The sequence below is a fragment of the Bos javanicus genome, chromosome X (assembly GCF_032452875.1).
Source record: "Bos javanicus breed banteng chromosome X, ARS-OSU_banteng_1.0, whole genome shotgun sequence".
NCBI lineage: Eukaryota > Metazoa > Chordata > Mammalia > Artiodactyla > Bovidae > Bos > Bos javanicus.
The window spans coordinates 120,150,267-120,177,181 of record NC_083897.1 but is presented as its reverse complement, the minus strand read 5'-3'; positions in this window follow the sequence as shown (position 1 = coordinate 120,177,181).

Genomic DNA, 26,915 nt, shown 5'->3' with positions numbered 1-26,915 from the left:
ATATTGAAGTGAACATCCATGTATAGAATCTTCATGTTCGGGTGCATTCCCCCCCCCCAATACAGAAACAGAATTTCTGCATGATTTTATTTCTAATATATTCTGTCAAATTACCTTTCAAATTGTTTGAACTTAGGTTCATACACAACAGGATTATAGGAGTTACCCTTTCCCTGGAATCTGTATATTGAACCCTTATCAACACATTTATTTCCCAAGGTCTGAATGATTGCCAATCTAATGGTTGAGAATAACCTCATTGTCACTTTCATTTTTTGGCCACACTGCACAGCACTAAGGATCTTAGTTCCCCAACCAGAGATCAAACCCACACCTGCCCACTGCATTGAAAGCTTGGAGTCCTAACCACTGAACTACAGGGAAGCCCTTTATTGTTACTTTTAATTTGCCCTTTTGTGATGACTAACAGAATTGACTGTTTCACATATCTTTTTTATAACTTTAATCACTCTTTCTTTGATTCTCATTTTCTTTTTGCCTGTACTTCCATTTCCATTCATTGGCTTCTGTTTTCCTTTTTGATTTCCAATAATTACTTAAATAATATAGAATACATTTTATATATATATATATATGTTTTCTCTCTTCATCTTGAATTATTCAAAATTGCTTAGATTTTCTTTTTTCATGTATGAATGGGGTTTCCCTGGTGGCTCAGTTGGTAAAGAGTCTGCCTGTGATGTAGGAGACCCAGGTTCAATCTCTGGGTCTGGAAGATCCCATGGAGAAGGAAATGGCAATCCACTCCAGTATTCCTGCCTTGGAGAATCCCATGGACAAAGACAAACACAAACAAACAAAAAACTGGAGCCTGGTAGGCTGCAGTCCATGGGGTCACAGAGTTGGACACGACTGAGTAACTAAACCTTTCCATGTATATGATTAATTTTAATGAAGTCACATTTCTCAGTCTTTTTCTTCAAGTTTCTTCTGTCTGTTTCTGTTTAAAAATACATTTTATAACATAAGATCATAAACATATTCACTTATGTTTTCTATTAACCTCTGTGTTTATGAATTAATTTTTCTGAAGGGAAAAGTATCAAACATTTTTTTCAGAATAGTCAACTGGCCTAAACTCTGTAAAATCACCTATGCTTTTTCTCATAATTGAAAATGTCACTTTTTCTCATATAATGATGATTATATACATGGATCTATTTCCAGACTCTATTTGGCTCCATGTATTACTTTGTCTATTCCTATGCCAGCATCACACTGTAGCCTTCAGTTTCAGTTTCTTATACTGTCTTAACAAATTACCACAGCTTCATGTACCACAAATTTATGTTCTGACAGGTCTGGAGATCAGAAGTCTGACCTGGGTCTTACTGGGCTGAAATTAGGGTGACAGCAGGGCTACATTCCTCCCTGGAGCTCCCGGGGACAATCCTCTTCGTTGAGTTCTTGGCTGGATTCAGTTCCTGGCATTTGTAGGACTGAAGTCTCATTTCCAGGCTGGCTGGCAGCTGAGGGCTGTTCCTAGCTGCTAGAGATGCAGATTTCCTTGTCCTGTGGTCCCTTCCTTTGTTTACAAAGCCAGCAATGGTGTGTACATCCCATCACCATTCAAATCTCTTCTCCTTGTTCTTCTATCTCGTATTTCTGGCCCACCTTGGCAAGGTTCTCCTTTCTTAATGGGAGAAATACTTTGAGAAAATCTGCCATTTTTATGATATTTGAGTTTATGACTCAATTTTTCCAGCAGGAAAAGAAGTATAACTACACTTTGAAGGTCTTCCTGTACATTCTTCAGTAATCTTTCACTGCTTTCTCTTAAAATATACTGCTTTTTTTTTTTTTTTTTTTTTTAAGTTATGCCACATGGCTTGCAGGATCTTAGTTCCCCAACCAGGGATTGAACTCTGGCCCATGGCACTTCTAACCACTAGACAGCCAGGGAAGGTCTTACATTCCTATTAATTACAATATTTTATTATTCTTTGGTAATTTTTAAATAAGTTCTTTTTTTGCCATAACTTCTTAAAATGGTTTTTATCAATCTATAGGATAACTGATAATTTGTTAGTTCTTGCTTTGTAAAGGAAACGTATCAATCCACGGATGATATATTCAGTTCAGTTCAGTCGCTCAGTCGTGTCTGACTCTTTGCAACCCAATGGACTACATATGTTACAATTTGTCGATTGATTCTTTTATATTTTACTCAGGATACAAAGACTCTGTAAATTATAAATACCCAAACTTTGTTTTTATAAATAATCATTTACATATATTTTTATAATGTTTTATTATAAGCACAATCAATTCTTTGGAGAATAACAGATTAAGTATGTTTGCCATATTCATGACAACAAAAATTCACCTTACATTTCACTGTGATTCAAGGTATTACTTCCAATCTTCTGGAAGTAATATCCTTTTTCACACTGTTGGACAAAGGGGTGCTTGATGTTTGATCCCAAAAGGAAAAAACTGTGCAGATCCTCTGGTGTGTTTCCTGATAGTCATTTTTTCCCCCTCTGGTTTACACAATCCCAGTTTTCTGCTTGTTTTTTTTTTGTATTTCTTTTTTTTTTTTATTTAACTTTACAATATTGTATTGGTTTTGTAAAGGCACAGGTAGCTACAGTTTTCAGGACCATGAGTCTGGCTTCAGACACTGGGGTTTACTGCAGAAAGCAAATTATTGTAGACTCTTTTTCTTTCATTACTCATGATTCACATTTGGGCTTATGACCCTATCTTGGCACATGGAACCAGCTGAGTGACTCCAGGATAAAATTTGCTATGCTTTATTTATTTTTTTACCATTGTTTTGACCATGGGCCACTTACAGAAAGCAGAAACTTTTCAAATCTTTGTTGTCCCAAAGTCTTCGAGTATCAGCTTTGTTTATCAAACTGTGTATTTATACACTCATGTATGGATGTGAGAGTTGGACTGTGAAGAAAGCTGAGCGCCGAAGAATTGATGCTTTTGAACTGTGGTGTTGGAGAAGACTCTTGAGAGTCCCTTGGACTGCAAGGAGATCCAACCAGTCCATTCTGAAGGAGATCAGCCCTGGGATTTCTTTGGAAGGAATGATGCTAAGGCTGAAACTCCAGTACTTTGGCCACCTCATGCGAAGAGTTGACTCATTGGAAAAGACCCTGATGCTGGGAGGGATTGGGGGCAGGAGGAGAAGGGGACGACAGAGGATGAGATGGCTGGATGGCATCACTGACTCGATGGACGTGAGTCTGAGTGAACTCCGGGAGTTGGTGATGGACAGGGAGGCCTGGCATGCTGTGATTCATGGGGTCGCAAAGAGTCGGACACGACTGAGCAACTGAACTGAACTGAACACTTATATACTGAGGAGCAGAAAGTTTGTATAATACAAATTACTCAGTTATATCTGGAGGCCAATGTTTGTGCAAAAAATTTAATACCTCTATACACTAAAAATCCAAAGCAACTTTATTTTAAATGTAACTTATGTCATTTTGTTTTAAAAGCAAACAATGTGAAAAATTGTATGCCTGCAACAAAAAATGTTAAGTATTGAATAATTCTATTAACATCTGTAAAAATGTGTAAAAGGGCATAAAATCACAATTTATAAAAATATATATATATATATGCTTATTAAGAGAACACAATTCAAGTTTATTAGAAATCATAAGAATATAAAATTAAATGTATTATCTTTTTAAATGTGTGGATTATAAAGTTATAAGAATAAATAATACTATGAGGTGATGTGGATAGAATTATAGAAGTATTTCTCTCTACTGTCAGTGGTTGTGGAACTACACAGAATGTGCCTTAACTATTTTTAATGCATCAAGAGCTTTAATTTGAATTTCCCTGGTGCTCCAGTGGTTAAGAACCTGCCTACCAGTACAGCGAACACAAGTTTGATCCCTGGTCTGGGAAGATTCCACATGCCGCAAGGCAACTAAATCCACGCTCAGCTACTGAGTCCAGGCTCTAGAGCCCGTGTTCTGCAATGAGAGAAGCCACCACAATGAGAAGCCCACGCACTTCAGTGAGAGAGTAGCCCCCACATGCCACAACTAGAGAAGGCCTGTGAACAGCAATGAAGACCTAGCACAACCAAAAATAAAATAAATAAATTTATAAAAGAAGAGCTTTAATTAAATTAACTACCATTTAGTAACATCATTTCTCTTCTTAGATTTGTATCCTAAATAAATAATAGGAGTTGCAGGCCATGTATATACACACAAACACAAACTCAACTGTACTTCAACAGAAAAACAGCTCAATATGGGTAGACTGATATAACAGAATATGAATTAGATGTTACAATATTTACAATCTGTATAATATTTCTCATTCTCATCATTTCTGGAATCTGTGACCTTGAGCAAATTATTTTTTTTTCAATTTCCTCATATGTAAATGAGATTAGTAACACATACCTTAGAGATTTGTTATATAGATCACAAATGTGTTAACAATGCTTCTCACAGAATAGTTCCCTGAAAAGTCTTATCTAGTATTTATTCTTACATGCTGAATTAGCACAAGTACTTGGGGAGGTGGTTAATAATTCCTTAATCCTTGTACTAGAAAAACCACTTTCATTCTTAGAATTTCTGTTGCCTAAGAGTATGTACATAAGCAAACATAAAGAATCTAAATGATTTACAGTATAGACCAGTCCTTCTCAAACTTCACCTGGAGATCTTGTGAAGCTGCAGATTCTGATTCTCCAGCTCTGATTTGGAATATACATTTCTAAGAAACTCCTGTGTAACGATAATTTGACTGGTCCATGGAACATACTTTAAGTAATGAGAGTACATACTAGTGGTCAAAGGCCCCCAGGCCAAATCCAGTCTTCTGTTGATTTTTGTAATTTGGTAAATAAAGTTTTATTGGAACACATTCTGCATTCATCCTTTTCTATACTGTCTATGGATGCTTTCATGAGATACAAAGGTAGAGTTGAGTAGCTGTAACAAAGATTACACAGTCCACAAAACCTGAAATAGTCATACCCAGACTCTGAACAGAGTTTGCTGATCCCTACTATAGACAATATACCTTATTAGTAGAATAGAATAACAAAATCATATTTTCAGCATTTTCAAAATATAAAAGCAGGAATTAATGAATATGAAACACTAACATAAGTGATAAGAGGTCAAGAACTTTCAAAAAATATAAAACACTGACATTAGAACATTTTCTCATACCATATGCAAAAATAAATTCATAATGGATTAAAGACCTAAACATAAGACCAGAAGCCACAAAACTCCTAGAAGAAAACATGGACAGAACATTCTTTGACATAAATTGTAACTATTTTTTTGGATCTGTCTCTGAAAGCAAAGAAAATCAAAGCAAAAATAAACAAATGGGACCCAATTAAACTTAAAAGATTTCACATAGCAAAGGAAACCACTGACAAAATGAAAAGACAACCTACTGAAATAGAAGATATTTGCAACTGCTATGACCAATAAGGAGTTAATATCCAAAATGTATAAATAGCCATACACTCAACATCAAAAAAAATTTGATTAAAGAATAGGCAGAAGACCTGAAAAGATATATTTTCAAAGAAGACATACAGACAGTTAACAGGCACATGAAAAAATGCTCATCATTGCTAATCATCAGAGAAATGCAAATCAAAACCACAATGAGATATCACCTCACATCTGTAAGAATGGCTATCATCAAAAAAACAACAAATGACAAATGTTGATGAGGATGTAAAGAAAGGGAACCTTTGTACACTGTTGGTAGAGATGTAAATTGGTACCACCACTGTGGGATAAAGTATGGAAGTTCCTCAGAAAACCAAAAATGGAACCACCATATGACCCAGCAATTTCAGTCCCGGGTTTATATTAAAAAAAATAAAAGTTAATTAGAAAAAATACATGCACCCAGATGTTCATTCACTCATAGCAGCATTACTGACAATTGCCAAGATATAGAAGCAAGCTAAGTGTTCATCAACAGATGAATGGGTATATGCATATATGTGTGTGCGTGTATACATATATATATATACACATATACATACACTGAGTCATAAAAAAGAATGAAAGTTTGCCATTTGCAACAATGTGGATGGACTTGGAGGGTATCACACATAGTGAAATAAGTCACAAAAATACAAATAATGTATAAGTTATATGTAGAATCTAAAAAATACAACTAGTGAATATAGCAAAAAAGAAAGACTCACAGATCTAGAGAGAACAAACTAGTGGTTGCCAGTGGATAGAGGGGAGAGGGAAGGAAGAAGGGGCAAGATAGGGGTAGGGGAACAAGAGGCACGAACTGTGTATAAAATTAATAAGTTATAAAGATAAACTGTGAAGCACAAGGAATATAGCCAATATTTTATAATCATAATTGCTATATAACCTTTAAAAATTGTGAATCAATTTGTATACCTGAAACATATAATATTGTATATCAACAAACCTCAGTAAAAAATAGAACAATAACATCATATTTTCAACACATAAAAATACAGAAGCAAGAATTAATGAATATTAAACACTAAGAGATTTGGGACTTTTTCACTCCATCTCAATATGCTCAATATGATAAATTTTATAGTTTTATCAGTCCAATCATACATACAAATAACCCATGGATTAAAATGGAAGAAAATGCATAGTTTCTACAGAATCCAAAAAGTCCATTTTAAGGAAGATGGAGGCTTGGGGGAACCATAAACTAAAATGTTCAAGGGATGCAATAACTCAATAATAGTACAGTACAGTAAGTCACTCAGTCATGTCCAATTCTTTGCGACCCCATGGACTGTAGCCCGCCAGGCCCCTCCATCCATGGGATTTTCCAGGCAAGAGTACTGGTGTGGGTTGCCATTTTCTTCTCCAGAGGATCTTCCCGACCCAGGGATCAAACCCGAGTCTCCTGCACTGTAGGCAGACGCTTTACTGTCTGAGCCACCAGGGAATAAGATTTCTCAATAATAGGTCTCTCTATATGCTGATTAGGTTTGTAGGTCAGATGTAGTGGGTTGATCAAATTAATAAGGGATCAGTAGCCTTCAATCAACATCCTATTTTAGAACTATATCCAGAAAGACCATGGCAAGTTCATCTCTGCAAAAGATGTTTGACTCTCTACAGAATATTATCTCCTCACATGACTACACAGATTTTTTGATCAGGCTTCTATGAAAATGCATGCTTTTTTAAGGAGAGATACTTACATGAAGACATAAACTTCAAGCTTACAATTAAAAGTAGATTACGGAAGGAAGGCATTACCATGTAGATATGGGAATTCAGCAATGATCAATCCAGTTGCTACTTTGTATAACTTGCACTTGCCTACCCTCACTGAGGGAATATTCTTCTTTATATTTATGCCATTGTGAAGGCCATAATGGACATGATGTAAGGATGCTATTCATTACTACTCTCACTGTCTTGGGCACTAAATGGGCTCTTTCACATAAAAACTGATGTTCATTCTGAAAAATTTTGTTACATTCTCTTTCCTCCATTCCCCTCCTCCACTGCTAAAACTCCTCCTATTAGATTGTGATTCACAATTAGATATTCATTTCTTTTATCTTCTAATTCCCAGCTTTTTTTTCTTTTCCCTTTACTTTTGGAGAAATGTTCTCAACTTTATTTTTTAGCTGTGCATTTAGTTTGGCTCAGATGGTAAAGAATCTGCCTGCAATGCAAGAGACTCAGGTTGGATCCCTGGGTTGGGACCATCCCCTGGAGAAGAGAATGGCTATCCACTCGTATTCTTACCTGGAAAATTCCATGGACAGAGGAGTCTGGCGGGCTAGAGTCCACGGGGTTGCAAAGAGTCAGACATGACTGAACGACTAGCACACACATTTAGTTCTAATGTCAGTTAACATATATTCAATTTCCAAAATCCCTTTCTTGTTATTTTATTAAAATGCTTTATACTTTCATTTATAATATTACAGTGAGGCTGCTAATTATGACAAATGCGAACTTACTTTATAGTCTGTGCATCATTTCTATTTTTACTAACTTTTTTTTTTTTTTTTGCTGTTTTTTAGATGCTAGTCTTTAACCTTAGAGGCTTTTTTCAAATGCATGATCATCTGAGGTTGAAAACATGACTGTGTGTGTACAAAGTGGTTTATTTACAGATAGAATTCAGTGTAGTGATTGGGTGATGAGTTTTAAATTGGAGAATCCTCAAAAGTTTAGAAGCTACAAGTCTTATCTCCATGGTCAGTGAGTATTCTTAGAAAATAATTCTTCATCATCTTGCCTGGAGTTCCTACTTTAAAAGGTTTACAAAGCTGGAAAGGGGGAAGGTGATGGAGATTTGACTTTCACTCTACAGATTGCCATTGACTGCCACTATGTTCAGCTTCCTATCTCTCCTTACCCAATTCTGCCAGACGGGAATGACTTTTAATCCTGAATCAGAAGACTCTTACCATCATTTTTCCAAAAAAAACTTTCAGGTTTCCTAATTGGGAGAATGATAGCCATAAGAGAAGGGTCAGAGGGAGAGACTTAATATCAAATTAATTGACTAAGGAGTAAAGTTTTAATTACATAATGTACTTCAAATAGAAGGAAATTATCATTTTAAACCCTTAACTTTGCTGGACATTATATTTTAAATGTCTTTGCACTAATTTTAAAGATTAATTTAAGTGATTTTAAATTATCTTTACCATGTTACCACAATTATTTTCTGTACTATGTATCTGATTATACAGAACAGGCTTATGAAATTATGGAGCTAATTATAACATCATCTCTTTACTGTTTTATCCTTAAAGATTTTCCTTGGCATTTACAAAAACACTATATTTTGTGTTTTTATTTACAGTGAGTATTAAATCTACTGGTTTTATGGTCATTTTTTGTTTCAGATATAGATATATTGAGTTATGGCTACCACAGTCTTTTGAAAGTATTATAAAGTAACTGAAAACAGAAAGTTTCTAAAAGCCCAATCTGATATTCTATATTACCCCTAATCTTGTTACGTTGATCACCAATGATTTTGTATTCTGAATCTTATGCTAAGTGTTGAATAATAATAATATCCTAAGGTATCATACCAGTTTAAATAACACTTATCAAAGAAAATAAAAAACAATAAAGACAATGATCTCTTTACAAACAGCACTATAAGTATTCAATCACTGTTTTGTGAGAGTTGATAAAGCAGTAAAATGAAGGAAAACATTTCAGAAGCTGCAGTTTTCTTCAACTGAGAGGCTAGCAGTGAGTACAACAGGATATAGTAATCTCTGCTCGGTATAGATGAATTTACTTGGTGGTTCAGCATAAAGAATCTGCCTACCATGCAGGAGCTGCTGGAGACATGGGTTCGATCCCTGGGCCCAGAAGATCCCCTGGAGGAGGGCACGGCAACCCACTCCAGTATTCTTGCCTGGAGAATCCCATGGACAGAGGAGCCTGGCAGGCTATAGTCCATAGGGTCGCAAAGAGTCGGACATGACTGAAGCAACTCAGCACAGCACGGCTGTATATAGAATGGTAGAGAGAAAGAGATGGGTGGGAAATATAAGAGGTGGGAAGGTAAATGAAAAGTAATTTCTTGTACCAATATTGAGCAAAACATGGCAGAATTAGGGGTGGACTTTTGCCAGCTGTTCAAGTTTGAGGCAATCCTTTAACTTCATATTCACCTTTCTTGTCTTTACTTTTTGGTTTTCCTTCTGAGTTGCCTCAGATCTCACTTCACCATTTAATAATCTGTAAAATTCTGTTGATAATCCAATCATCAAATGAAGAAAAACTTAAGTCTTTTGAAGTTTAATATAACAACTAGAGTTAAAAAACAAATTGCATTCAATTCAACAGAGCTTTGGCACAGGATGGACCAGAACTGTCCTAGTTTTAAAATTTAAAGTCCTATGTCCCAGAAGTCCTCAGTCCTGGTAAAATTAGAATAATGGTCACCATAGCTTGGAATATACTTTGACTTCCACCCTCCCAAAAAGAGTGAAAAGAATGGTACGACAAAGCATGTGGCAAGGCTAATAAATATTATATAGATAACCTGCAATTTATAATGATAACAACAAAAAAACTCATTGGGTGTGCCAAGACATCAACTCATTATTTTAAAACAGGTAATTAAAGGACAATAAATCAGAATTTGTCTCAATCCAGGGTAACAAATAGTTGATGAGGCAAAGTCTTTTATAGAAGAATTTTAGCTAATAAATGCTAAAGGAATGATAGAATTACAAGACACAACTCCTGATGAAACATGATCCTAAACAAACACCATCCTTGGCTGCTAAAATTATTCAAGTACAAGCCTAATGGGATGTGGAATCTTCCCAGACCACGGATCAAATCAAAGTCCCCTGCATTAGCAGGCAGATTCTTAACCACTGGACTGCTGGGAAGATTCTACATGCTGTAGAGCAACTAAGCCCACGTGCTACAACTACTGAACCTGGGTGCCTAGAGTCTGTGCTTTGCCACTGCAAAAGCACAAGAGAAGCCACTGCAATGAGAAGCCCACGCACCACAGCTAGAGAGTAGCCCCTGCTTGCCACAACTAGAGGAAAGCTTGAGTGCAGCAAGGAAGACCAGCACAGATAAAAATAATAAAATAAATATATATATATTAAAAAAAAAAAAAAAACTTTATAGAGTTTTAAAAGACCTAATGGGAAACTGGGCTTCCCAGGTGGCGCTAGTGGTAAAGAACCCACTTGCCAATGGAGGAGACATGCAGGTTCCATCCCTGGGTCACAAAGACCCCCGGAGGAGGGCATGGCAACTGACTCCAGTATTCTTGCCTGGAGAATCCCATGGATAGAGGAGCCCGGCAGGATACAGTCCATGGGGGCCACAAAAAGTCGGACATGACTGAAGTGACTTAGCACACATGCACAGAGTGGGAAACTATGTGACAGATGACTTTGACTTAGAGCACTTGAATGGACCGATCCATTTTATCAGTATTAAAAGAGAGAGAAGCAGACATATGTGTCTTGATGCAACAGGAAGTGCACAACATCACCTATAAAGTGTTCTTTATATTTATCATGGCTCTAAATCTAATAACCAGTCTACAGGGCAGGGGCTGGATGAAAATGTTAAATTTAATCAAATCATAGGGAAGCAAACAGAAAAATGTGGGAAATTCAGCAGAACAAATGAGCTGGTTTCTTAAACAAACAAATAAATAATTAAGGAGGAATTGTTCCAGATTTTAGAAGACTGAAGAGAAAACTCAACTAAATGTAACATGAGACTTTGTTTTCTGATACAAACCAACCAACCATAAAAATATGTATTTAGAAAATAATTGGAGAAAGGGGACTTGTTACTGTAGACAGACTTAGGAGACAACTGGAGAAATGTGAAATATTACTATGATTATGTTGAAATGAAATAGTTCTTATAAAAAAAGTATTATGGAAGTCATCACATTAGAATTAAATTATCAATAGTTTACTGTATCCTATATTCTACTTTCACCTCCTAGCAAAATCTTGGAAGATAATCACTGGACTTATTTTGTGGATGGAGAAACTAATGACCAACATCACACAGGTAGCTGTTACCAGAGCTGTGTAGCTCAGGTGGGTTGCATTTCTAATGTCATCCTCATTTCTTTACTTGTCTAACCAGTGGTCATCAAACTGGAATCACCTTTAGATTGTAAAAAAAAAAAAAAAAAAAAAATACTGACTCTTGACTCCCATTCTGAGACTTTCCAATCTAGTCAATCTTGGATAAGACCAGGACATCAGAATATTTAAAAGCTTTCCAGATGATTCAAATATGACCAAATTTGGGGGAATACTGCTTTAACATAATAGTGTACAACTAACTGCACACTAGAATCACTCAGAGAAATTTAAACATCTAACAATACCATGACTGTGACCCTGACCAATACGTTAGTCTCTGAAGCTGGTGTCTTGGAATCCATATTTTTAAAAAGCTCATTGGGTGATTCCAATGTATACCAAGGGTTGAGAACCAGTGTACTATAAGTTTGTGAGTGATTTATTTCTCTCAAAACAAGAAACAGCACTTTCTTTGTCCTGCCCATATACCTTGCCCACAATACTCCCAGTTTCAGAGAGAGAGTGCTTTTGTGCCCAATTCCATACTAGTGAAATTTAGATTCTCAGAAATTTATCATTCAGTATTCTATTCAAATTTACTCATAGCGATTTTTAACTTTTAGTCATCTCTGCCTTTGAGTATCCCTACCTGGTCAAAAAGCTTCATAGGTTCTCAGCATCAAGATCTGAACTGACAAATGTTATTTTGTCCAAGAAGAGTTAGACTTTCTATATTCAACTTGGTGATTTTATAAAGAGATATATTTAGATTAAACTTTTAAACAGCTAATGGGATTTACTTCTCAGAAGCTTTGATTGCTTAGCTAGGAATAATTTGGAAGAAGCACTAAATGTTTTAAAAAATATCTACATGGACTTTGAGGTTGTGCATCTATAAGAGTTATAAATTACAGACTTTTAGACTCTTATTCAGTGGTGAGGGGAAATATAATTGGCAGAAAATAACTGTCTCGCTCCTAGGGCTTATTACTTTGAACTCTTGATGTTCTCAGTTGAGTGTGTGTGTGTGTGTGTGTTTTCCTACCAGGAAACTCTTAAGTAAGACCACCCTGTAACTCAGTTTTTGAAAGTCTCAATTTACTCCAAAATGAAGGAGGAAAAATTAAATTCTTCCTTTAGTTGTGTTATTGATCCACTAAAAATAAAAACAGAAATGGAGTTTGCATTTTCATTTCTAGTTCCCCTTGCTGCTTATATGCATGCATGCTCAGTCATGTTCAACTCTTTGAGACCCCATGAACCATAACCCACCAGTCTCCTCTGTCCGTTGGATTTCCCAGGAAAGAATACTGAAGTGTGTTGCCATTTCCTCCCCGAGGGGATCTTCCTGACCCAGGGATTTAACTCGCATCTCTTGTGTCTCCTGCACTCGCAGGTGGATTCCTTACCACTGTGCCATCTTATGGATGATTTCAAAGGATAAGAAGGAATCCTGGTTTTACACCACCACCTTCAAACCAGAATTTGAAATCACTATAATTTTCAACATTATACTAAAATCTCATTTTCTTTGTTACACAAATTTTTGACAACTATTGATACTCAATTACATAAGTGGAGGTAATGACTGTCTCAATAAAATCACCATCTCTCCCACCCCCACCTCTATCTTCCATGAAGAATACTTAATTAATTATAGGGTAATATAAATATCACTTATGTAGACTCTGATATTTGAAAAATAATTGAATAATTAAGATGGAAGTGGAGGATGGGAGAGGTAGGCTTATTTCTTTTTTCTCTATGGGAATGAGTTAAGGAAGAAAGGGATGAAGAAAGAAATGAGGGAGGTAAGAAGAAACTTTGATGTATCAATGTAATAGCTAACCTTTCGGTGGCTCTGATTATTTCCACATATCTTTAGTGATTTGCAAAGGGAGCAAGTGCCTCTTGTAGACAACTATCTAAGCAGAAGAGCAGCCCCATCCTGTCATGGCCTTTGCCAGAGTTCTGTCACCTCAAACCTATCCTCTTTGGCTCCTAGCTGCTGCTTCCTCCATCCTTGGGTAATGGTGACAAGTTTCACAGTGGTTGCCATGGTATCAAAACAATCTCTATAAGACTCATGTGGTCCAGTCTCAGCTGCCATGTCTCTCATCAATTTTCAGTTATAGCTTTCCAACTTGAGGTTTTAAAGACACAGAAAAAGTATTTTATGGGGACTTAATCCTGTATTTGAACAACTGAGCACTTATCATGCACAAGGAACTTAATGAGATATTCAAAAGGAAAAAATAAAATAAGGGCAGGCACATGTGCTGCATTCAAGAAGGCTGTAGTTTCATACTTTTTAACAGTCCTCATTGTGTCTAATTAAAGGTTAAAAAAATCGATTGAAATTCCACCATGAGTGCCTAATTGGGCAAAGTAGTACACAAAGATACTTTCCACTTGCTCTCATATCCCAATTTTTTTTAACCATTGAGCCTATGATTATCATTATAGTAAGAATACATGAAAAAGCCAATAAATCACAACTTTATGTCTACATTCTGGACTGAGTTTTAGTATAATATTTTTTATGACTTAGTCACTGCAAATGTCAACTGTATCATGTAAACTTTTAAAAAATTTAAAAATTTATATTAATTGGAGGCTAATTACTTTACAATATTGTGGTGGTTCTTGCCATACATTGACATGAATCAGCCATGGGTGTACATGTGTCCCCCATCCCGAACCCCCCTCCCAATCCCATTCCTCTGGGTTGTCCCAGTGCACTGGCTTTGAACGCCCTGTTTCAGAGTACCAATCAGTATACAATTTGAAAACACATGCAGATCTTTTATACTCATCTCACAGAATAGGGTACATATCTAACACACTAAATTTATGTTGGTTTAAATTATTTAATGTTTTTTAGTGGTAATACAGTTATAATCTCACCATCATTGGACTGTTATTTTATTTGTGAAAGCAAAATCATTTTTACTTGATGAGGTCTGCAAACATAATATATGTGTTCTTTCAGAATAGCAAAATAATGTAACACAGTGCAATTTTGTCTATTTTATGCTTCATTCATTTATCAATTTGCTGATTCATAATTTTATAAACTAATAATCAAGAATAGTACCTGTCATTCCCAGTATTTCCTGAACTCTAGACATTATACAGAAGACTTGTATTCAGTATGTCATTACAAGCTTTTAATGATGACATGATCTACTTTTAGTATCATTCTTACCTGCAAAGGAAGAAGATAAGACTCAGAAAGATTAACATATTCATGATTTCACAGCTATTGAGATTCCATACTAAGTTCTTTTTTCTTTATATGATTATGCATGCCATATTGTTGTGGCCTTGTTGGGTAACTGAAATGCTAAAGAGATAAATAAATCAATAAATGAGCCCTGTTCTTGGATTTCTGAGTTGGTACTAAACTTATGTTACTTTTCAATTTAAGATAGAAAACAAGACAATAACATATTCAAGAAAATAATGAAGTGCTGGCAAGAAAATGTAATCACATGATTTTCAACCCTATGCAATCAAAATATGAGAAGTAAATACTAAACTCATGAGAATGCTTTTAATGTTTAAAAGATCTAGTAATACTCTATTCTATATAAACTCTCCAGGAATTTAAAAATTCCTAAAACATCCCATTTTGTTCTACAAAGCATATAAAATCCTTACAACATATTCTGTACAAGATAATTCAGAATAGTAAAATGTGAACAAATATCATGTATAAATAATAATGTAGAAATTCTCAAAGTACTAAGAGCACTAATACATGAAAAACAGCATATATTGAAGGTCATTATCATCAAGTATAGGTCATTTCTTGAATTACATTTATTTTTATATCTTTTGAAACTTATTTCTCTTCTAAAATAATACCTTAATATTACCTTAATAATACCAAAATATTACCTTAATACAGTTTTGATATCTAAAAGTGAAAGTCACTCAGTTGTGTCTGGCTCTTTGCGACCCGATGGACTATACATGGACTATACAGTCCATGGAATTCTCCAGGCCAGAATACTGGAGTGCATAGCCATTCCCTTCTCCAGGGGATCTTTCCAACCCAGGGATTGAACCCCGGTCTCCCACATTGCAGGTGGATTCTTTAGCAACTAAGCCACCAGGAAGCCCAGGAATACTGGAGTGGGTAGCCTATCCCTTCTCCAAGGGATCTTCCAAACTCAGGAATCGAACCGGTGTCTCCTATACTGCAGGCAGATTCTTTACCAGCTGAGCTACTAGGGAAGCCCTGTTTACATGTCTAAATAATATCTTAATTCATGAAAATATTATTTAACTATATCATTTATATAATTCAAATATTATAACTATGTTAAAGGATTTTATATATTATTATAAAGAAGAGATCAGGTGGTCTGGTATTCCCATCTCTTTCAGAATTTTCCATAGTTTACTGTGATCCACACAGTCAAAGGCTTTGGCATAGTCAATAAAGCAGAAATAGATGCTTTTCTGGAACTCTCTTGCTTTTTCCATGATCCAGCGGATGTTGGCAATTTGATCTCTGGTTCCTCTGCCTTTTCTAAAACCAGCTTGAACATCAGGAAGTTCACGGTTCACATATTGCTGAAGCCTGGCTTGGAGAATTTTGAGCATTACTTTACTAGCGTGTGAGATGAGTGCAATTGTGCGGTAGTTTGAGCATTCTTTGGCATTGCCTTTCTTTGGGATTGGAATGAAAACTGACCTTTGTATGCAGGTCAGGAAGCAACAGTTAGAACTGGACATGGAACAACAGACTGGTTCCAAATAGGAAAAGGAGTTCGTCAAGGCTGTATATTGTCACCCTGTTTATTTACCTTATATGCAGAGTACATCATGAGAAACACTGGACTGGAAGAAACACAAGCTGGAATCAAGATTGCCGGGAGAAATATCAATAACCTCAGATATGCAGATGACACCACCCTTATGGCAGAAAGTGAAGAAGAACTGAAAAGCCTCTTGATTAAAGTGAAAGAGGAGAGTGAAAAAGTTGGCTTAAAGTTCAACATTCAGAAAACGAAGATCATGGCATCTGGTCCCATCACTTCATGGGAAATAGATGGGGAAACAGTGGAAACAGTGTCAGACTTTATTTTTCTGGGCTCCAAAATCACTACAGATGGTGACTGCAGCCATGAAATTAAAAGACGCTTACTCCTTGGAAGGAAAGTTATGACCAACCTAGATAGCATATTCATAATCAGAGATATTACTTTGCCAACAAAGGTTCGTCTAGTCAAGGCTATGGTTTTTCCTGTGGTCATGTATGGATGTGAGAGTTGGACTGTGAAGAAGGTTGAGCACCGAAGAATTGATGCTTTTGAACTGTGGTGTTGGAGAAGACTCTTGAGAGTCCCTTGGACTGCAAGGAGATCCAACCAGTCCATTCTGAAGGAGATCAGCCCTGGGATTTCTTTGGAAGGAATGATGCTGAAGCTGAAACTCCAGTACTTTGGCCACCTCATGCGAAGAGTTGACTCATTGGAAAAGACTCTGATACTGGGAGGGATTGGGGGCAGGAGGAGAAGGGGACGACAGAGGATGAGATGGCTGGATGGCATCACTGACTCGATGGACGTGAGTCTGAGTGAACTCTGGGAGTTGGTGATGGACAGGGAGGCCTGGTGTGCTGCGATTCATGGTCGCAAAGAGTCGGACATGACTGAGCGACTGATCTGATCTGATAAAGAAGATAAAATATTTCTCTCAAAATATGCTGAAAATTTATTTGCTTAAGTCCAATAGAGACATTCCAAACTTACTTTTTCTTTATTATGGTAAAACTTATCCATTACCAAGTTATTACTCAAATTTAATTAGTGTATATATAGTAATTTTCATTATATAAGGAGAAAAACGATTCTCACTCTTATATTATTAACTCTTTCTTTTCCAGAAATGCAAGTAAATCACATATAGATTTGATAAGGGAGAACAATTATGGTCATTGGAAGTGTAGGGGTATAATCATCATAATTTTTGTATGATATGATAGCCTCATAGGAGAATGATCATGATCTAATATCTAATTATCAAACTACTCAATAATGTGTATATTGATTTCATGAATGTTTTTCTACATATCAGCAATTATAACTATATAAACAGTCACCATTTTACCAATAGCTATACATACCAATTATAATAAATATATAAGCTATCTATGAACAGGGTAATAGCATTTTATTGAATAAAAAGTTCTTAAATAAAGAGTACCAATAATATTTTGATAGGAAAAACATAACATTTTAACATCAATTTTTTATAATGATCTTTGCTTTTAGTTGGGCTTCCTCCATGGCTCAGTGGGTCAAGTATCTGCCTGCAACATAGGAATTGCAGGAGATGCAGGTTCAATCCCTAGGTTGGGATTTTAGTATAATTCAAATAAAACTCTTCAAGGGATGTTTTAGAACTTCATAAAGTTCATATAAAATTAAACATACATAAGAATGGAAAATAAAATGTTTGAAATAAAGTGAGAGTATGCTTTCACTGACACATATGTTAAAATACTCTATATAGATACAATATACAAATCAAGTACTAGAGGGTCCAATAAACTCAAGTAAGTAAAGAGGAATCACTGCAAGACTAGGAATAAATAATGAAATTTGCATTAAACATGTGAAATGTTCAATGGGAAAAAGTTGGGATCTTTAATAAAAGAGAATTTATACATATTTAGAAAAATCTAGCCAGATTTTTGCCTCATGATTATAGACACAAAGAATATCCACAGGCTTCCACAACCTGATCACCCACCTACTAGCTTCCATACCTGTATCTTTTGCTTTCCTTCCTGTTGATGTAGATAAATTTCAAAGACTCCTACATAAAGGCAATTTATGCACTAGAATCTGTTCACTTGTACCCATTTAAGGGCTTCACTCAAATAAATTTTCCTTCTCTGTGGCTTCTCTTGTGGCTAAGCTGGTAAAGAATCCACCTGCAGTGCAGGAGACTTGGGTTAGATCCCTGGGTTGGGAAGATGCCCTGGAGAAGGGAAAGGCTACCCACTCCAGTATTCTGGCCTGGAGAATTCCATGGACTGTATAGTCCATGGGGTCGCAAAGAGTTGGACACGACTGAGCGACTTTCACTTTCTGTGTCATTATTTCCCCTTCCTCCTGATATCATAATTTCCACTGTCCCAACAACATCCTGTTATAGCTACCATCTTAAATAAAGTCCTTTTAATTCAATTTCCCTCTAGTTAAAAGTTCTACCTTTTTTTTTTTTTATTACCTCTACAACGAGACTCATTGAAAGAGTTGCTGTCTCCTATTTCTCTCCTCACATGTTCTCTTAAACCCACTTTAATCAGACTATTCAACCTACCACCACTCAAGGGCATTGATGAGATCCATGTTATTGAATGAAATGGTCAGTTCTCAGTCCTTACATTGCTTGACAATCTGATATCAAGTGAAGTAATTACTCTCTGCTCCTTTCTTCACTGGGGTTCAGTACTCTACTAAATCACTGGATGCTACATTAGTGCACTCAGGCTGTCATAAAGAAATGTCACAGATGAAGGGGCTTAAAAAACAAAAACTTGGGACTTCCCTGGTCATCTAGTGGCTAAGACTCTGCACTCCCAAATGCAGGCAGCTTGAGTTTGATCCCTGGTTAGGGAACTAGATCCCATGTGACACAACTAAAGATTCCACATGCTGCAACTAAGACTCAGCAGAGCCAAAGAAATAAGCAAATAAATATATATGTTAAAAAAAAACCCAACAACAACTTATTTTTACAGTTTTGGAGGCAAGAAGTCCCAATTAAGGAGCTGTCAGGGTTGATTTCCTATGAGGCCTCTCTGGCTTGTGTGCATGCTGAGAGAGAAATCTCTTTCATCTCTTCTTCTTAAGATCATCAGTCCTATCACATTTGGACTCTACCCTTATGACCTCATTTATATGCTAATTATATAATTATAATTAATTTCATTAATTAGCATATAATGAGAGGGAAGCCTGGTGTGCTGCAGTCCATGGGGTTGCAAAGAGTTGGATATGACTGAGCAACTGGACTGGTTGATCTCCTGTAAAGTCCTATCTCAAAATATGGTTACACTGCATGCAGGCTAGGTCTTCAACATGTGATGATTTTAGTTCATAACAGATGTTTCCCTCTATATTATTTTACTGATAACTTTCATCTCCCTCTCTAATTCAAACTACCTCTGGGTTCAATCAATATCCCTCTTATATTCTCTATCTACAGTTAACCAAGTGATTATCTCAGCCACTGTCTCTGTTTTAAATACCAATTCTAGGATGGCAATTCCAAAGCATACACTTATCATATGACCACAATGAGAAATCACTTCACATCCACTAAGATGGATATGTGTGTGTGCTAAGTCACTTCAGTGGTGTCTGATTCTGTGTGACCCCATGGACTGTAAGTCTGCCAGGCTCCCCTGTCCATAGGATTTCCCAGGCAAGAATACTGGAGTGGATTGCTATTTACTCCTCCAGGGATCTTCCCAACACAGGGATCAAACCTGCATCTCTTATGTATCCCGCATTGGCAGGCAGATTTTTTATCACTAGTGCTACCTGAGAAGATGGCTATAGTAAACAGAAAATAACAAGTGTTGGTGGAGGATATGGAGAACTTGAAACCCTCAAGCTTTCCTAGTGGGAATAGAAAATGGTACAGCTTCTGTGGAAAACATTATTGTAGTTCCTCAAAAAGGTAAAAATAGAATTACCACATGACCCAGAAATTCCATTCCTATATAGTTTTGGTATATACCCCAAATAATTGAAGTGTTCAAACAAAAACTTATACACAATGTTTATAACAGTATTGTTAATAACAAGGGCTTCCCAAGCAGCGCTAGTGGTAAAGAACCCGCCTGACAATGCAGGAGACATAAGAGACGTGGGTTTGATCCCTAAGTTGGGAAGATTCCCTGAAGAAGGGAATGGCAACCCACTCCAGTGTTCTTGCCTGGAGAATCCCATGGACAGAGGAGGCTGGCGGGCTATAGTCCATGGGGTTGCAAAGAGTCTGACACGACTGAAGCGACTTAGCATATTAATGATGTCAAATGGTGGAAGCAACTCAGTATCAATCAAATGACAAATGGATAAAAAAAATGTAGTATATCTATACAATGGAATAGTATTCAACCACAAAAATGCAATGAAAATCTGAGACATGCTATGACATGAACCTTGAAAACATTATGTTAATTGAAACAAACGAGTTACAAACATCACATATAAAATTCAATTTTTATGAAACATTCAAATAGGAAAACCTAGTTCTTAATAGTAGGGTGATAAGGGGCTGAGAGCTAAAGGGTATAGGGGTAACTTCCAAGTTATTAAAATATTCTAAAATTGTGTCCATGTGATATGATGGCTATACAGATCTGTGAATATACTAAAAATACTGACTTGTACACCTTAAATAGGTGATCTGTATAGTATGTGGATTAATTCTTAGTAAAACTATAATTAAACAAAAACAAAAAAGTTAAAAAAAACAGATGAGGAAAAATGATAATGATAAATGTCAGAATAGCTAATGCTTCTAGGAGTAGGGGTAGGCTTGTACTCTCTGCAAAGTGACAATTCTCTGTAGTAGTTTAAGAGGTGTACATATTCATCAAATCTCACCTATAAAAAGTCTATTTGAACAAAGGCAAGTGATAAGAATTTCAAAATCACTAAAATGAGTAAAGTATGGTATACATATGAAGAAATATGTATCTCACTAGTATTCAAAGACAAACCAACTTAAATAAGCTATATTCTTTGTCAATCAAATTGAAAAAAACATATACATTCATTACTTTGAAGAGCTACAATAGGATCTACTATTTCTGTAAATTGTGATAACTTTTTTGGAAGAATATTTTAAATATATAACAAAAACTTTAAAAAATGTGTTTTCACTTCAGCCTCAAAATTTCAAATCTGGTGTGTATCCATCCTAACAGATTACGAGCTAGAATTTTAAAAGATCGAAGTGAAATATCATTTGTTGCATTATGTCTAAAAGTAGTGAAACTGGATAGCCTATAAATCAACTTAAGAACTGATTAATAAATTAAGAAAAATACAATAGCTACATTATGATTATATTCTAAAATAATACTTATCATTGGCCTGCATTCTCAATAAATACTTAAGTAAAAATTGTTATGTTCTAAATTACTATCTATATCATAAACCCATTTTTGCCTAACTATTATATATACATATTAATAATTCATAAAACATAAAATTGAGAAATACTTTGGCCACCTCATGTGAAGAGTTGACTCATTGGCAAAGACTCTGATGCTGGGAGGGATTGGGGGCAGGAGGAGAAGGGGACGACAGAGGATGAGATGGCTGGATGGCATTGCTGACTCGATGGACTTGAGTCTGAGTGAACTCCGGGAGTTGGTGATGGACAGGGAGGCCTGGCGTGCTGCAATTCATGGGGTCGAAAAGAGTCGGACACGACTGAGCAACTGATCTGATCTGATCTGATCTGATACTGAAATACTGGAGAAGGCAATGGCAACCCACTCCAGTACTCTTGCCTGGAAAATCCCATGGATGGAGGAGCCTGGTAGGCTGCAGTCCATGGGGTCACTAGAGTCGGACATGACTGAGCGACTTCACTTTCACTTTTCACTTTCATGCATTGGAGAAGGAAATGGCAACCCACCCCAGTGTTCTTGCCTGGAGAATCCCAGGGACAGGGGAGCCTTGGTGGGCTGCTGTCTCTGGGATCGCACAGAGTCGGACATGACTGAAGCGACTTAGCAGCAGCAGCAGCAGCAGCAGCATACTGAAATATTTATATTTTATCTGCTCTTTTATAATAAATAGTACTATGTGCATAAAATATAAAACAAGGTGTGCTCAACAGTGTCAAATTCAGCTGAGCCACAAGAATATATATTTTAAAATAGTTCAAGTTTTGTAAATGAGAATGTCTGAAGTGACACTAAGGGTCACATTACTAGTTTCAGAATAAAAAGAAAGGGCATAAGCCAGATTCTGATGGGGTTGAAAATTTTGAGAGTTAAGTAGAAATAGAAAAGTTAGACAAGTCTTTTAGGAAGTTTGTATGAGGAAAGATTATATGGCGACTAGATGGGATCAAAGTTTAAGAAATGTATTTAAGTTGCTAGAAATCTCAGCATGTGTGGTGGTGAGGATGAAGAACAAGTGAAGAGACTGAAGAGACCAGAGAATTGTGATCATCAATGAAATAAGATACCAAGGAAGGAGGGTGTCAAAGTTACAGATGAAATGAGTAAGATTCAATGCAGTAAGAAAAGGTGGATGCAGGTGTTTTCAAGTTTGGGAACAAAATGATTGGAGCAATTTTCTCAATGGTATACATGTCAACTAGGTTATCCCTTGAGAATTAGAAGCCCACCAGAGAGGTGATTAGGAACAGACACTGAAGGATCAGGGATGGGATTAGGAAATGAATGCAGATAAGCAAACAGATTCTTGGGAAAGTTCTGGGGTCTGTGATATATAGTTGGAATCTTTGAGTTTGTCATGGTACTTCTTGTCCTCATGTGTATATATACATGACTCCAGAGTCCTAATCACTGAACCATCATGGAATTCCCTATAAGCTTCATTTGTAATAAGAATATATCACAGTGAATGCCCTGGCTGTCCAGGGGTTAGGACTCTGTGTTTTCACTGCTGAGGGCGTGAGTTCAGCCCCTGATTGCAGAACTAAATAAAATCCTTGCAGGCACGTGGCATGAGAAAAAAAAATTAATCATAAAAACAATATATGTAATATATATTATATAATAATATACTACATAGGAGTGATACATATTCTATATAATTATATATACAATCATTTCATGCTGTGCTCAGTCACATCAGTTGTGTCCAACTCTTTGTGACCCTATGGACTGTAGCCTGCCAGGTTCTTCAGTTCATGGGATACTCCAGGCAAGAATACTGTAGTGGGTTGCCATTTCCTACTTTAATACAGTCACTATTGATGAAATATATTTATTTGTTATGTATATATTACTAATTTTCCATTTACTTTAGAACAAGTTCTACCTTAGATTATTTGTGATAATGCTTCTTAACTTTATACATTAAGATCAGTGCCAAAGTTTTTTTTGGTAGCCATTTCCTTTTAAAATATAATTTAATTAAATCAATACTCTGGTGTAATTTGGTCATCAAGAAGAGGTACACTGAAACTAATACCAATTTTTCAGTTTAGAAAAGAAGAGAAATCCATTATATATTTATTATATTATTTCATCTATCCATAATGTAGGTGTGCAAGTTCACTCTATAATCTACATTTCTCTATCACAATCTCCAATAATTCCAAAAGAATACGAAGTATGCATTTTGGTTAATGATATCACAATATATTTATGTATTGCATTTGCTGTGGTAAATTTTCTTTGGCTTTTTAACAATGCGCAGAAATGAGCCTCAGTGTTTAAGGATGCAACACGCTGGAAATAGTTTTAGGGAACAAATAATTAGCCTTTTGGAAGTGAGTGTTCATTTCACGGAGCAATCTGTTCCTTCATCTCCTCCTCCTTCCTGTTTTGAAGGCAATCGTGTGTGTTACGTGCACCATCTGCAGCCTCACTGACAGGTGCAGGGTCAGTATTAGCCCTCCAAGCATGGAGTTTAGTGCAAGCTGGAAATTTCACCAAAGCAATTTAGGAGATTTTGAAACCAGCCGAACACTGGCAGCCTATTTTACCAGTACATATGAGTATTTGTGAAAAATGTTTGCAATTCTACTTGTAAGACTATATAGATTTGTCTGATTCGGGACATTATCCCCAAATAGTTCTAGAGTCAAAATGTACCTTTTTACTACATGTAGATTAGAATTAATATAAAAAGAAAATTTAGCAACATGTTATAGATTTAGTAACACAAATTATTTGGTTAGATTCATATGAACAGCATCTTAGCATCATTCTACTAAAGTCCCTTTAGTCTTCGCTCCACTGGCATTCTGTGTCCTGACAAGTTAGAGCCGTAAGAGTCCCTGTAAACCTATTTAGAGTTGTCAACAGGCAAAGAGATACATTTGGAGTCCCAAATGGGAGATCCACCATTCCCTTTGGTGTCACGTCATACATAAATATTAAGTTATATAACTCAGTTACATCGTTAATGACGTTAACATTTATGAGTTAGTCTCGGTAATTAACCATCATTTTTAACATCAATTGAGTTAATCCCAGCAATGTTCCTGAGATTTGATATACTTCCTCATCTGCAGGCTCAGCCCCTCTCTAGTATGTAGGATTCATCCTGAACTTTCATATGGACACTATCTTGGTAAATTTATCTTGATTTGGGATTTTTCTTCAACTTTTAAAAAAACCACCAGCTCTTAGTAATCACACTGAAAATAGATACATGTTTTAGGGAACAGTCATATATTAACCTTTTTTTGTGAGACAGGGCATTAAATATGGAAGACAATTTATTATTTTAGAATTAGAAACCCTGCCTAAAACAAAACTTAAAATAATTTATGCCCTGGTAGTTCAGTTAGTAAAGAATCTGCCTGCAATGCAGGAAACCCAGGTTTGATCCCTGAGTGGGGAAGATCCCCTGGAGAAGGAAATGGCAACCCCAGTATTCTTGCCTGGAAAATTCCATGGACAGAGGAGCCTGTTGGGCTACAGTCCATGGGGACACAAAGAGTCAGACATGATAAGTTGGAGCCATGTCACAGAATTCTGGTCATGAAATTTTTAAACATAATCTTTGACACATGTGGATATAGAAAATCTTTGGATGTATATACGAGAAAGAATAGTTATTCCTTCTAGCACAGTGGTCTGGGTTGGAAAAGAGTTGAATTTTCATGGCATAAACTGTATTCCCATGACCAGCAATGTGCTTCCATGTAGAGAGATTTGTGCTCAATACCACCTATTCTCAAAAGTTTGTTTGGTCTGCAGAAACTAAAGGAAAAAGGATTTCAAAATTCTTTTTAAAATGGTTAATTTCATCATCTTAAAACAATGATATAATGAAATTAGAAAGGATAGCTTTCCCTTGGGATTCTACCACTCAAAATGTGCTGGTGTGGGTTCCCTGGTGGCTCAGTGGTAAAGAATCTGCCTGCCAATGCAGGAGACATGAGTTTGATCCCCAATCTGGGAAGATCTCCCCTGTTACTGAGCAACTAAGCCTGTGCACCACAACTACTGAAGCCTGTGTGCCCTAGAGCCTGTGCTCTGCAACGAGAGCAGCCACGACCATGATAAGCCCATGCACTGCAACTAGAGAGTAGCCCCTACTTGTCACAACTAGAGAAAAGCCTGCATAGCAACAGAGACCCAGCACAGCCAAATAAATAAATTTTTTAAATGTACTGGTCAAGACTTCCCCCTGGTTATCACTTTGATGAGTTCTATCAGTATTTCTTATGTTACTTTTGCTTTTCTGTACATTCAATACAAACCAACACATGTTCTTTCTCTAGGTATGTGATGAATTTCTACACAGCCAAAGTTCATCTTACCTGGAATGCTGCAATAAATATTCTGTCCAGGTTTCAATATTCATTTAATTTTAATTCTTATATATTTTCTATTACTACTACAGCAATCCACTATTATTATACATTAATGGACTTTCCTTCACTTTCTTATCAAGGGGACTTTAGTCTTACCTTGAATACCAATTTTCTTTTAGATGATGTTAAAAACACTTTTCTCTCTTGTATTTTTGTAGTAATTAGTATCTGCTGCACTACTCCCTGAATCAGTTCAAGTTTACTTTTTCATGTAACTCAGAGGGACTTTACTGACCTTTATCATTTCATATGAAGTCAGAGTTCATCAAATAATTCTAGAGTAAACTTGACCTCAGTGATGTGTGCTGGCAGGTAGTCCATTAATTCTACATCACCAATAAATCATGTATATATGATATAAGCAATTTTGTGATTTTTCATTCTTTCAGAAAGTCTAGTTTTGATTCTGGGATGTACAGGTTGAAAGACCTAGAGAAGAAAGCAATCCACATTCTCATTTCTCTACCTCATTTTTCAGTGTTTCATGGGACCATGTTGTAGTATCATTTTTCTCTGGTTTCCCTCTAGGTGCAAAAACTAAAATCAAGTCACATATTTACAGATGACTGCAAATAATCACTGCCAGGCAATGTGGTTTGGGGATGTGATTTGTTAAACGGCCTACCACAGTATGATTTTTTTTTTTTTAACCAACAAGTCTCATCAGAAGTCTTGCCAATAGTTCTTATACAAATTTACATTTGTACCTGAAGTACAATTCTCTTCTCCAAAATTACAGATCAGTTTAGTTCAATAGCTTAGTTGTGTCCAACTC